Raw genomic sequence first — 14,462 nt, 5'->3', positions numbered from 1 at the left:
TCTGCGCTGCTATTTGCCTCCCTCTTCAAATAGAGTTGGCAGCTCGACCCGAGGTTACTTTATATATTAAGTTGCTTGTATATCAGCTAAAATTGCTTAGTCATCTAACACCCGGGGCTCCTGTCACTGGAGGTAAGCCATCCTGTACGAACTGTCCTGTGAAAGTTGGCTTGCCTCTCTGAACGTCGTGTAACAAGGCTGGATTTGGACTTTATTTGGACTCCTACTTAGCAGGGGACTCACCTCTTACTGGAAGTGTGACTGAAAAGGGGCAGTATTGATCTTGCCACATGGCAACCTGAGTTGGACTACTGATGCCCCACACATACTATTATGTAAGCCTGAATGAGCCAGGCTTTGGTGAATGTACACTGCAGACAGCTAACTTCTGACCCATCAGGTCCTATGGGGCCCGGTCATTCCCTTAGTACTGGGGATGGGTTTCCTAGCCTGTTATTCCTAGGCAAGGTGATCGTGTAACGTAACATCCAAACTGGGCTGTTTGAGGAGTGAAATGGGAAAACTATTAATAATTATACTAGAACCAATGGCCATCTCTCTTTTAGGACACACAGAGGTGAAATAAGAGAAAAGACTGTGTCCCCGGGCTCCAAGGAGGCCTGGGGCACTTCCTGGCCACAGCGGCAGCAGACAGGGCACTGCCAGAGAGGGAGAGGAGTGAAGGGGCCCTGGGAGCAGATCTGATTCTTGGCACTTTTTAGAAGCTGATCTTTGAATTGTTCGTGAAGTCCAATATCTCTGGCTTGGAGGTGCAGATTCTTCAAATGATATTGCCTGGACTTTTGTTATGTATGGAGAATGAAGGAAAGGCCTGGGCTGGGTAGAGAAACACCAGGAGGAAAGGAGTGTCCTGTCCCTGGAGGGTTGAGTGGTGGGAGCAGTTGGGGTGTGTATGTGCAGGGGTGTCTCCAGCAAAGCAGAGCCATGCACAGCCTACAGCATCCTCAGGAGGCAACAGGACAAGGACACTGGTCCAGACAGGGACAGAGGTCAGGGGCCAGGTGAGGAGGGGAAGGAAGGGGGCTGGGGCAGAGGTCCTGGCTGGCCTGTTGAGGGCCTTCCACCCTCTGTGCACACAATCTGGCTCCTGTGCTTTACTCGCCTTCCCAAATCCACCTCACTCTTTCCTGTCCGAGTGAAGTCACAGGGTATTTATTTTGCAATCACAAGTGACAATGCTTTTAGATTTTGTTCCTTCTTGTGGCTTCTTATCTTTGGAGGGGATGATGGGTGTGTTTGGGAAGTGGTCTGAGTTCCAGGCTTCCTCATACTCTGCGCACACCTCTGCATTTGAGTTCTGAATTGTAATTGCCTGCCAGCTTATCAGGCTTATATATCTCCCCCCCCCCCCCCCCACTCCCTGTGCTAACAGCAACTTGAGGTTGTCACATCCCCTCGCCTCAACACAATGCTTGGCTAAAAGAAGTAAGTCTGTATAAATGATGGGGAGAAATGGAAATGACTGCCAAAACCGGTTTGGCTCAGTGGATAGAGCGTCGACCTGCAGACTGAAGGGTCCCAGGTTCTATTCCGGTCAAGGGCATGTACCTTGGTTGTGGGCACATCCCCAGTGGAGAGTGTGCAAGAGTGTGATTGATGATTCTCTCTCATCGATGTTTCTAACTCTCTATCCCTCTCTCTTCCTCTCTGTAAAAATCAATAAAAAATATATTTTTTAGAAAAAGAAAGAAATGGAAATGACTGTGAGGTGGGAGAAAGATGTCAAGATCTAGGCACCATGCTTCTTAAAGTCTATGATATCCAGGTGGCTTTTCCAGGGTAATATAAAAACTCCAATCTCATCTTTTTCTATTGCTTTCAATTTGATTTTGTTGATCTCTTCCTACCCTACAGAGAGAGGGCGGGCGGGGGGGGGGGGGGGGATGGATCTTACTATTGTGGCTTTAAACAAAATTGGAGCAAGAAACATTTATTTTTAATTAAATGCTTCTGGAAATATGTTTCTGAGCGCTTACTCCCCTTTCCCACCCAACAGTTCTTATAACTAATAATATATAGGGATGATTTTTTTTTTTTATCACCTCCAATTTTTCAATTGTCAATATTGCCTTGTAGTTCTGAAGACATTTCATACCATAATCTAGAAGGTGTATTTACCTTGCAGTTTTCTTAGAAAATTTTCTAGATGTACCATAGGGCATTAGAAGAAATTACATGCTATACTATCTACGGTAGTTGTATGCTTTCATGAGTTTGTGTCTGTTGTCTTTATCCCCCTGTTTCTCACTCCTAGGGACATTATGCTTGACATTGCACTTGAAATTTTGTTTGTAGAAATAATGTGAGGCCAAGGATGAGAACATAATGCCCCGCAGAGCATTTTCATTTGCAGCTGACACTCAGGGACCATCTTAATGGAAGATTAAGACTTGAAATTCCCTGAGTCACCCATGTGAGGACAGTGTTACTTCCCATTCACTCTCACCACTGTTGTTCCCAAATTCACCTGCACCTTGGGATCACCTGGGGAGTTTCAAAATACCCTTATGCCAGTGTCCCACCCCAGAGACTGTGATTTGATCGCAGGGTGGCCTGTGCTTTGGAATTGTTAAAAGCTTTCCAGTGATTCTAATGTGCAGACAGGTTTGGGAAGCTCTGCTCTAAGAGTAAAGCCCTTCAGGACCTCAACTTAGTGTGTGAGTATTTATCAGACTCTCCACTTGGCAGGCCCTTTAGCTCTTTTGCCAGTGAGGCCACCAGATACCACAGCTCCACATTGCAGCTGTTTCTTCCTGGCTGGGCCAAAGGCAGCTTTGAGTACTTGCTTCTCAAATTCGTCCAAATTTTGGCAGGAAAATCCTTCACTGTCTTATCAGCTCTTTGATGTTTTTAAGAAAAAATAAAATATATACTATATTTATATTTATAAAATATATATTAATTATATATTTAATATATTTTATATTATACACATTTAAATATAAATAATCCTATATAATTAAAGCCTAATGTGCTAAGTGCCTGGTCATTTGCTAAGGCCGCTCAACCGCTCGCTATGACAATCACTGATCACCAGGGGGCAGACACTCCCAACTGGTAGGTTAGCTTACTGCTGGGGTCTGGCCAATTGGAACTGAGTGAGATGGGCTGGACATACCCTGAAGTTCTCCTGTGGTCCCTCTCTGGCTGGCCAACCTCTGCATCCCTCCCCAGCCCTGGTTGTGCACTGGTGGGATCCCTTGGCCTGGCCTATACCCTCTTACAATCCAGGACCCCTCGGGGATGTCAGAGAACTGGTTTTGGCCTGATCCTGAAGGACAGGCTGAGGGACCCCACTGGTGCATGAATTTGTTCACCAGGCCTCTAGTCTTAAATAAATAGCTATATGTTATGTAGTTTTTCCTATAGTTGACCCCAATTGAAGGGTTGATCTAGCCTGCCATTAAGAGAATTGAAAAATCTTTCAGTTGCTTTTTTGTTGTTGTTGTTCAATGATCTCTGAACTTTGATTGGCCTACTGTCCCCTTAGGCGGTGCCCCTCAGACACCACTTTGCCATCCACCATCATGCAGGTGGTCATCATTTGGATGGATTGCATAGAGTTGCTGTGACCCACATTGTGACCAAAATCAAAGTCCTTTCCTTCTTCCAGCAGGAGAAGATCTCATTCTCCAGCTTGGCTTTGGTTTTCAGGAGGGCCTGGTACTCCAGGGCCTGGTCCAAAATGACCAGACACTTGGACCCTCTTCCTGTGTCCAAGCCAGCTCTGCCTCCAGCTGCAGAGGAGAGAGTGAATGGGAAGTAATACTGTCCTCACATGGGCGATTCAGGAAATCTCAAGTCTGGGGCTTCAATTAAGGTGGTCCCTGAGCTGAGTCATTGAGCTGTTCCATCTACATGGCATAGTGCATCATCACCTCCTTCAGGCTGTTCTCAAAATTGTCCTTCAGATTTCTCATCAAGTCCAGGTCAGTCACCAAGGATTGAACCATACATCTCAGTTCTATGAGTATCATCTCAGCAGCTCCTGTCTTGACAGTCTGTGAGTTGACCACGATGGTGCTCTCTCCTCAATCTGCTGGGACCAGTACTTGTCTAGTTCCTCTCTGTTTTTCTGAGTTAGTTCATCATACTGGGCTTGGATGTTCATCATGATCTTGCTGAGGTCTTGAGATTTGGAGGCATCCACATGGTAAACAAGTTTTCAGAAAGATAAAGAGGACATTCTGAAGGATTCAAGAGAGCAAAGATAAGTTAAATAAATTTAAACCTTGAGGATTTTCTCCACTCATCACAAACAGATTGGAATCACTGACTACAGAGATAACAAATAAAAACTGCAGATATTTATCCCTTGGTAGCAAACGTTGTCTGTTACCAGAACCAGGAAACCCAGTGGAAGTTGTATCAGCATGGCGTTGCTATATTTGTCACTCTCCTTGCTAAACATTGAGGGCCCACCCATTGGCAGCAGAAAGCACAGAGCCCATTTATCTTTCAGATAGTTGTGATGCCTCCAGGCTCCCCACTCCTCCACTGAGCATGTTCCATTTGGAGAGCCACCCTCTCATCTTATCCTACCAGCAGTTCAAAGTCCCTAGAACCTCTTTGAAACAGAAGTGGGGGTGGGGTGGGGAGTGAGGGGTGGGCGACTTGGACACTTATAATTACACGTCCCCCTGCATCTTGATGGAGGAGGAATATCCTTTACATTAAGGGAAAACCCAAAGCAAGGCCTGAGACTGCCCAATCTCAACCTCAGATTTCCCCTTCCATTCGGAGGTCCAAGAAGAAAACATGGTTATTCAATGATCCTCTTGAAGTTTTAATATGTTTTTTATTGATTTTTAGAGAGAGAGGGAGAGGGATAGAGAGATAGAAACATCAATATGAGAGAGAGAGAGACACCAGTCGGATACTTCCTGCACCCCTTCTACTGGGGTTTGAGCCCACAACCCAGACATGTGCCCTGACCAGGAATAGAATTATGACCTCCTGGTTCATGGGTCAACACTCAACAACTGAGCAACACCAGCCGGGCCCTCTTGACATTTTTAAGTGCTCTGCCAGATCTTTGCCTAATAAGATGTGAAGCAAATCAAATTGTGTATTTACTAAGCAAATGTATACAGCATATAGCTTATAAGCTTTATCTCCTCCTTTTTCAGATGTGCAAGTGGATTATAAATGGCAGCCTGAGAAGTATAGGTGGATAGTCTCATCTGTTATTAGAGTTATGGAGAAGAGCATTCTTAAATGCTGATTATGTGTACTATACCTAATCTGTCCTAGCACACACTGTTGAAACCTTTTCCTTCACCTCCTTTACATGCCTCTGAATTATTGCCCAACTACAGGTTCAGGACTCTACAAAGTATGAGCAGTAGAGCCATTAACCTGAGAACCTGAACTAGCCTGAGAAAGTGAGTCTGTTTCCTAGGTACAGCCTCTCCTCCCTGGCCCCTCCCATTCAATTGCTCAATAAATATGAGGTTGGTGCCTGGTGCTGGGAAGAAAAAAAATAAACATGGCCCTGTCCTTAAGGGACTCAAATTCCAGTTTCATCACCTGCTGTCCAGGTAGGCTTGAGTAAGTCATTTAAGTTCCCCGATCCTTCAGTTTCTCATCTTTAAATAGAATGCTGGCTTCACCTACTTGACTCACAGGTTGTGTGTGTGTGTGTGTGTGTGTGTGTGTGTGGTCAAATAATATACATAAAAGTGGTTATGAGAAAACCCATAGGACATTAGTATCATTTTCCTTACAACATCTTTGTCATAATTAATATGAGTTTCTAAGTAAATGGTGGATTTAAATAATGCTTTCATTCCCCACCAGCATGAGCAGAGTATATATCTTCTTGGTGTGTGACAGCTCTTTACCGCCCCTTCATCCCCTGTCATCTTTTTTCATTGGGTTCTGTAGGGCACGTGTTAGTCACTTCTGCTCTGGGTAACTACAAAGTTCTCTGCCCTTCCCTTGAAACACCAGGAGAGAGTATGCAGTGCCATTGGCTGAGAGGATTCTCACTGAGCTCTCCTGGGTGGATTCATCCTCCATTCCTGAGCTTTCCAAGGGGTGTCCCAGCTGTTATATCCGGGCTGATTAAGAAGGCAAGGCTGATTTTGCTTTGTTTGGTTCTGATTTGTATCCATAGGGTTTATCAGGCTAAACCACCTATTTTCAATCAAGTTGATGATAACTAGCACTTCAGTGTCCTAAGAACTTCACATATATTAACTTATTTAGTCCTAACAACAACCCAGTGTGATCCCATGTCATGGAGAAAACTGAGACTCAGATTATTTAACAAAGTTGCTCAGGGCCACAAAGCTGGTGAGTAGCAGAGCTAGACTTTGATCTCAAGAAATCACTCCCCAGAGTCTAGACTCCTAACCACATAGTTATCCTGGCTCTTAAATTAGCTTTGCTTAACTGCCAGCTGAGAGTCAAGAAAATCTGCCTGCATTTAAAGCACCTATCAGGGTGCTGGCATTCTTTAATTCTTTGATGATTTAAATAAGAGTCAACTCTGAGGTTTCACCCCCTCTGTACTCAGTATTCCAGGTATATGGACACTGATCTCCTCAATGCTTAAATATCAGGCTGATGGCTGATGGAACCTTGTGAAATTGTCAATTTTGGCCATTTTGGACCTATGCAAATGGCAATTTCACATGGGTCAACTTATCCTCTGCCGAGCCCCTACTTATATGATGCAAGGTTTGATTCCAAGCACTTCTATTATGCCATTTCATCTATTATAATCCTTATAACAGTGCAGGCATGCCTGGTTTTTATTGCTCTTTGCTTTATTGTACTTCACAGGTGCTGAGTTGTTGTTTGTTTGTTGTTTTCAAATTGAAGGCAAGATCCTCCACCAGCAAAAAGATTATACTTTGTTGTAATACTCTCTTTACTGTGGTGGTTTTCCACTGGGGTATGCCCATACTTCAAAGTGTCTTTAATCTTCATTTTTTGTGCAAGGTAACAGACTCAGGCTCGCTAGCTGGAGGTCATGCAGCAACTGAAAGTGGTAAATCCCGAAAGCCTGTTCCAAGATGGGTCCTTTCCCACCGCACAGCATCTGCTGTGCAGCTGGACACCCTGGAGGCAAAAATGAAGGGTCACAATCAACTGGCAGACTCAGTGATACTAGGTTTGAAGTGAGTCATGTGTCAAAAAGGGAAAATAATATGAGCTCTGGGAAACAGGCAGATATGACTTAATCAGTAGCAAAACTTGTCTTGGAAAATGGCATCAGACCAGCTCAACTTTCTTCAGTATTGTCACTGGAAGCATTGTGGGTGTGCTTGCTGCAGCTTTAAAGAGAATTGAAGGCTGATTTGCCTAATTGGAGAACTCTGTTCTGCGTAGCTGATCAAGGGATGCCTGTGAAAGAGCAGGAGACTATGGGAATTCCAGGTTGAGACAAATAACAGCTTGGGAATAATTTAGGGGTAGTTTGGGGGAGAAGTGAGGTGGGTAGGTGTTTCATAGTTCAACTGGAAAAATTGAAAATTGGGGCTCCCCAATATCTTTGGTAATAACTGAGCCGTCTGGAGCTTGAGAATCCTCCTGGAAACATTTTGGAATGACTATGGGCTGTAAGTTATGAAACCTCTGCTGGGAAGGGAGGCGGGAGTGATAAATGGGCACAAACACACTGAGATGTGTCCCGATGAAGTGGAATATTACTCAGGAATAGATGCAGAAACAGTTGAAGTGCTTCCCAGGTGCTCATTTTAAATCTTTGGTTTCCCTCTGTGGGAAACTGCTTTCATCTGGCTCTTTTCAATACGGATTGAGTCATGTGCTCTTTATTTGCCACCAGGCTGTATTTGCCATAACTATTTTAAAACATTAGACAATTGCTGCCTCATGCTCCGGGGATTGATTGGAACACCCTTGCTGAGCTGCTGTCTCACCGAGCATAGGAGTTTGAGATGAATTCCCAGCCACTGGAACAAAAACTACCAAAAGAAAGTATGAGTGTTGTCATTGACGAATAGATCTTTGTTTTAACTTTTTATCTGGCCAATCTGTCAGGTTGGGAGTGCAAAGGTTTGCAGATTGCCTTCTCAGAGTTTATAATCTTTTTGAGGGAAATATGACACCCAGAGAACAGTGCTTTGTAAATGCCAAATGTATGGTTAATATACGATGAAAGTTATAGGAAGCAAAGAGGCTGACATTTGCAATGCAGCTAATGAGACAAGGACTGCTATAGAAGGTAGATTTGATCTGATCCTTATTCGGGGGGTATAGGGGAAAGAACAGAAGTCATTGCAGGCAGAGGGAATGGCACATGCATAAGCACACACACATACACACACACACACACACACACACACACACCCCTACATAAATAACACAGTCTAGAGGCAGGAGAGCCCATTTTTGCCTAGAACCTAAATAAAGCAGTTTGGGAAAGTGGAAAAATTGTTGGGGAAGTAGCATTGATGCCCCCTTCTTTTCTCTATCTACATGCTCTCCTGGGTGATCTCATTCAGTTTTTTGTGTTTAAATAATGTCTATGTACTGACGATTCCTTTTCTTCTATATTCCAGACTTGTTCATCCAACTACCTGTTCAACATATCCTACAGGAATCTAAAACTGAACACATTCACAATGGAACTCTTGCCTTACACCTCCTATGTCCTTCTCTTCTTGGTAAATGGCATCATGATTCATCCAGGTGAGCAAGCCAAAACCCTGGGAACCATGCTTGACTTCTTCTTTCACTTGTTTCTCCACCTCCACTTCATCAAAAATAGATGCCAGCTCTTCCACAAGAGAATCTTAAGTCTGTCCACAAGTCTCTGACTCTTACTGCTGCCACCCAAGTACCTAAGACCAAGGCACCAACCTCTCCCACTTGCCATTCTGTAATAGCTCCCTGATTTCAGTCCTTCCACACATAAATCCCTTCTGTACCCATGCAGTCAAAATTACCTTTGTGAACTGTTATTAGATTAAATGCCAGCAGATTACTCTCCTGCTGAAAACCCTTTGATGGCTTCCCAGTAGTACCCTTAGCATAAAACCTCAGCCCTCACCGTGGTCTGCATAGCCTTGCTTTGTGCCTACCTAGCATCCATGCCTCGTGTTGTTATAACTGCATCTCCATACTTCTTTGGGAACTTACTCCCTGATTCTCATTGCAAGTGATCTTGGCAGGCTGACTCTACTTCCCTCCCTGTATCAGGGGGTCAGTGTGTAATACTAACATGGACAATCAGCATATTCTTTTCCTGTGTCACAGAGATTGATCCAGAGATGAATACATCTGAGTTGATCCAATAAGACCGTTGTTAGAACTTTGGGAATTGCTGGCTGTAAAGATGATGTATATATATATGCCTGAGCTACAGAAACTCATCCATAGGGAAAGGCTTCCTGAGCTAAAGCCCTCTCAGAACAAAGGAGACTAAGACATGGAAAAGGCTAGGTTCTGTTGGCTCTGTCGGAGCCCAGTGTAACCGTATGCTATGTCTCTACTTTTCAGTTGAGCCAATAAATTCCCTTTACAGCTTGGGTTTCACTTGGTTTCTAGGCTATTTGCCCAGCAGGATCTGACCTCTGCCTAGACTTGAACCTTATCACAAACCTTTCTCCTTTCTACACTCTTCCTTGGACCGGGGATACATTAAGCCCTTTCCTTGTCATTGGAAAGGGCTTAATGTATTAAGCCCTTTCCTTGTCAGTATCCTTGTCATTGGTGTCCATTTGCTTAGAATTCTCTTCCCTGCATTTTAAAGAGGCTGGCAAACTCAAATGTCACCCCCCCCAAAGAGCCATTCCAAAACTACCATCTAAGTAAAGGAGATCCCTCAAGTTCCCTTCTATCATGTCCCCTTCATTTATAGCAGTGATCACAATCTATATCCCACTCATTTGCTTTTTTGTTTACTTATTTGTCATTTGGCTCCTCCATTAAAGTATTAGCTTCATGTCAGAAAAGATTTGTCTGTCTTGCTCAATTTGTACTCTTGGGGTCTAGCTCAGTGCCTGTTACACAGTAGGTGCTTAGCAAGTGTTTTTAAATGTGAGAATGAATGAATGCATGCATGCACGCTCAACTCTTCATAGACTCATCTTGATGAGAAGAAAGAAAAATATAGGAAATACTTTACCATAAAGGACAACAGACAGTTGGAAAATGCAATCTTTCTTTTTCTTGAAGACTTTCCTTGGAAACCACGGAGCAGAAGGTCTTGCAAAGGAGGTGATCATAGCAAGATGTGTTCAACACAAGCCTGTGGTGAGTCAAGGCAGCAGATGGTGAACTGGCTGTTTTATGCAAGGGCACAATCCTTACCTGACCTGTAAGTCACCCTCAGGAGCCACATCAGGACGTGGGTGGCTGTTGACCAGAGTTGCCATGCAAGGCTGAGGATTATAGCTTCTTGCTGGCATGAACCACCACTTTCTTTGGAAGGGTTATGGAGGGAGGGAGCAGTCAGTTGTGAAAGGTCCTGCTTCTCTGATCTTGCCAGCAAGGCTTTTGGATGTATTACCACTACTAAGGTGATGTCAACCATAGCAAATATGTGCAGTGCTTGCTTCATGTTGGGAGTTTATAAGTGTTTTAAGTTATAAGTGTTTTATATGTATTAACACAATTACCATAGCCCCCAAGGTATATTTGTGATGGCCACAAAGTCTTTGATACTTTTCCTCTTGAATCTGGCTGGACTCTGTGACTACTCTGACCAATAAGATATGGTGGCAGTTAGGAGGTGCCTGTTATAAACTGTCTTTTGGAACTTGCTCTTGGATGCTCACTCTAGGACAAGCATGACAAACTCAAAGACTAACACGGGTCAAATAAAGAAGGTTTAAGTTTATGTGGGCCACAAAAAAACAAAAGCTTCAATTTTCATAGAAACATAGGTTCATTTTGATAGAGACATGCTGAAATAAATGAGTAATCGTTAACATAAAATAATAGAACATTTTAATAAAAAATTTTTCTTGAATATTAACTTACCAGACACTGAATAACTGCTCAAATTAATAAGCGTAAAGCAAATAAACCAATTTTTCTTGTTCTCTGAGAGCAAAGTATTTCCTATTGCGCATATCAAACAAGTCAGTCCAAGACTAATGACATGGCAATCAGCTGCTAAAACATTCCCCGCTAGTATTAGCAGAGAGAAATGGTACACCTGACCTGCGCGGAAGGTGCTTAAGGGAAATGAATGCAACACGATTATAGGAATCAGGCCTCAGTGAATGTTGTAGTTCGTTGTTAATAATTATGTATAATAGGATATTGTGAAAACTAAGTTTTTGTTAAAACATTTCTTACATTCTGATATTGGCTAGGCTGCAAAAATATTTATTGTGGGCCACATGTGGCCTGTGGACTGTGAGTTTGACATGCTTGCAGAGAATCTATACACCATGTAAGAAGTTTGAGTACTTCACTGTAGAAGCCACCCAAAGGGGCCAGAGATTCCATGGATAGGCAGAGGGGCCAGCTGAGCTTAGCCTTGAATTGTTCCTGGTGAGGCACCAGACATGGGAAAGGAAAAGCCATCTAGGATCCAGCCAGCCCAGGTGACACCACATGGATCTAAGAACTGCCCAGTTGAGCCTGCTTAAAGTCCTGACCCACAATCTCATAAGCAAACTAAAATGAGTGTTTAGACCTTGTTTTGGGTGGTGTGCATTCAGCAACAGGTAACTGGAACAGCCACACTATGTCCTAGGAGAGGTCTTTACCCTCACTTTACAGATGAAGAAACCAAAACAGAGAGGTTCAGTGACCTGCTCAAAGTTGTGCAATAGTAAGAAGCAGGCATGGAATTCAAGCCCAGGCAGTCTGGCTCCTGAGCCTGAACCACCACGCTCTACTCTGCTAGCTGCCCAACAGTAAGTCTTGCGTGCCCTGGGCTACTTGGATTCAAGATTGCTTAACCTTTAGGGTCTCAGCCTTCTTATCTGCAAAATGAAGGGTTGGTCCAGATTAAATATCAAAAGCAGAGTTTCTCAACTTGCTTTTTATCAGGAAAATTAGGCCAGGCAGTTCTTCATTGTGGGACTGTACTGTACCCTGTGGGATGTTTAGGGGTATCCCTGGGGTAGCACATTCCCTCTGCTGCCCTGTTCCCCTCCTTGTGACAAGTGAAAATGCCTCCAGGCATTCTCAAATATCCCCTGAGGGGCAAAAGTGCCTCCAACTGTGAGCTATCTCAACTTTCTTTCAGGCTCACTTGTGCTGGTCTGTTACCTCTGTATCATGCCTCCCACTGTCTCCTAGCTATGCTTCTCTAGTGTTTAAAACTGAGGATGGCCGAAACCGGTTTGGCTCAATGGATAGAGCGTCAGCTTGGGGACTGAAAGGTCCCGGGTTCGATTCCGGTCAAGGGCATGTACATTGGTTGCGGGCATATCCCCAGTAGGGGGTGTGCAAGAGGCAGCTGATCGATGACTCTCTCTCATTGATGTTTCTAACTCTCTATCTCTCTCCCTTCCTCTCTGTACAAAATCAATAAAATATATTTTAAAAAAAACACAAAAAAACAAAAAAACAAAAAAACAAAAAAAACTGAGGATGATACTACATGGAGATGTTGATGGGACTTTGTCCCTGGTGGCTTATAAGCTCCATAAGGATACTGTGTTTTACTTGTCTTTGTATTTTCAATGTGTAATGCAAGTCTTGGCTAGCTCAGTGTTGGTGCTCAGTAAATTCTTATTACAAGAATGAATGAATGAATGAATGAATGAATGAATGAATGAATGAGGTGATACATTGTGGTAGTTTGTGAGCATCGGTTTTTGAGTCAGCTGAAGCTGGTTTGAGTCCTGGCTCTGCCACTTACCAGCAGCATAGAGTGGGGAAAGTTACATAACCCTTGGCACACCTCTCTGAAATAGAGACAGTGAATTATCTACTTCACAGGGTGTAAGGAGACAAGATAATATCTGTAAATGGCTTAGCTCACTGATCTGTAGTAAATGGTATCTTTTACAAAACAAATGGATTTTAACTCATGCCTCCTCACCCTTTACATGCCCGATTCCTCTTTCTATAATTCTGCCAGCAGAGTTTGTTGACACCGACACTGTTGGAAAGCATATTTCTCTTTTCCTCAAGAATTCCTCACTGTTGATGTGAGCTTTTCTCTACTCAGTTCTGGATTCAAATTTGGAATGCAATCTTCTCTGCATTGTCACCAGGTGCCACCTCACCTCCATGCCCTCTGACTGACCCAGAGAACAGGGCAAGTCATCTGAAGTCTTAGGGAGGACTCACAACTTGAAGCTGGGAAGAAGTCAAGCTTAGGTGACCAGATGTCTTCCCTTCAACCTCAGGGGTAAAGGCTGGCCTGGGAACCAGATAAAGGGAGATGGCAGGCAGAGCCAGGGGCAGGAGAGACCATGGGCAGACCATCGGCAGCTGTGTGGCCGTAAGATATGCTTGTTGCCCTGCCCTTCACTTCTAGGGGACAGCACTACTAATCACTAATTAATAAATGTAGCCTCAGGTAAATTAATTAACCTCTGAGAACTTGAGTTTCCTCATTTGTAAAATAGGCATAATAATAAATCTTTCTTCCAAGGATTGTGGTGGGAATCAAGTGAAGTAAAGTTTAGCCCCGATGCTAGAGTATAGAACTCAATAAATATTGTTATTTTGTTGTTTGTAAATATTGTTGTTGTAGTGTTATTGCATTGTTATTATTAATTTTCATCATTATCTTTGTATCTTTAGCACTTAGGGTATGTTACTGCTGGATATAGGTTCGTTGAATGAAAATGAGTGTGGGAGTGAATGAACAGGGAAAGAACATGTAGAAAGTTAAATAATGATAATGAAACTCATTATTAAAACAGGCCAACAATGCTGGGAGACAAGTCAAGGTGGCAAGGTGTGTAATTAATTCTCAAACGGGAGACATCTGCCAGCAGTTCAGTGACTGCAGAATGAAGCATCCCAGTGAGGTGGAGCAGTTGGGGGGCCTTCACCAGAAGGCAATAGGCTGAGGTGGTCCATCTAGGACAGGTGGGAGCTGAGTGAGCAGAGAGGAAGAGGGGGCAGTGTCAGGTAGAGGTCCTCACACACAGACCTCGCATCTTAGGGAATGTGAGCATGGAGGATGTTTTCTTAGGGAGCTGAAGAATTTGGGTTTTGAATCTGTGGCTTAATTCTTAAGGGCCCAGCCCAATCCCAGAGTCTGTGCTGTACTTGCCGGAGAGTGGGAGGCCGCTGCAGTGCAAGCCCACACATCTGCAGAAACATGTTCTTTGTAAACCAGCTCTCTATGACAACCATTGCATGTGTTCTCGGGCAGGGGGCCAGCTGACTCAGGAATTAATCAAACTCTTTTATGTCAATTCTCATCAGTTTTCAAAGGGTCTTTACACAGAACACTCCTAAGTGCACAGTTAATGAATATTCATAGATGGATGTTCCCCACCCCCTCCCAATCCAGAAGGGTGCCACTCTCAGCACTGTTTGTGGTT

General features: G+C 43.7%; 1 protein-coding gene across 1 annotated transcript in view; it reads left to right on the top strand.

The window, feature by feature from the left end:
• The first annotated feature begins 11,764 nt into the window (after nucleotides 1-11,764).
• The window catches only part of CCDC112 (coiled-coil domain containing 112), a 114,306-nt gene continuing 111,608 nt past the window's right edge, over nucleotides 11,765-14,462 (top strand). The window contains exon 1 of the mRNA XM_084882835.1: nucleotides 11,765-11,864. The gene's annotated coding sequence lies outside the window, so the exon portion shown is untranslated. The remainder of the gene's footprint in view (nucleotides 11,865-14,462) is intronic.

Source organism: Pipistrellus hanaki (assembly GCF_964339955.1).
Source record: "Pipistrellus hanaki genome assembly, chromosome: 4".
Taxonomy (NCBI): domain Eukaryota; kingdom Metazoa; phylum Chordata; class Mammalia; order Chiroptera; family Vespertilionidae; genus Pipistrellus; species Pipistrellus hanaki.
This window is presented reverse-complemented; position numbering and strand designations above follow the sequence as displayed.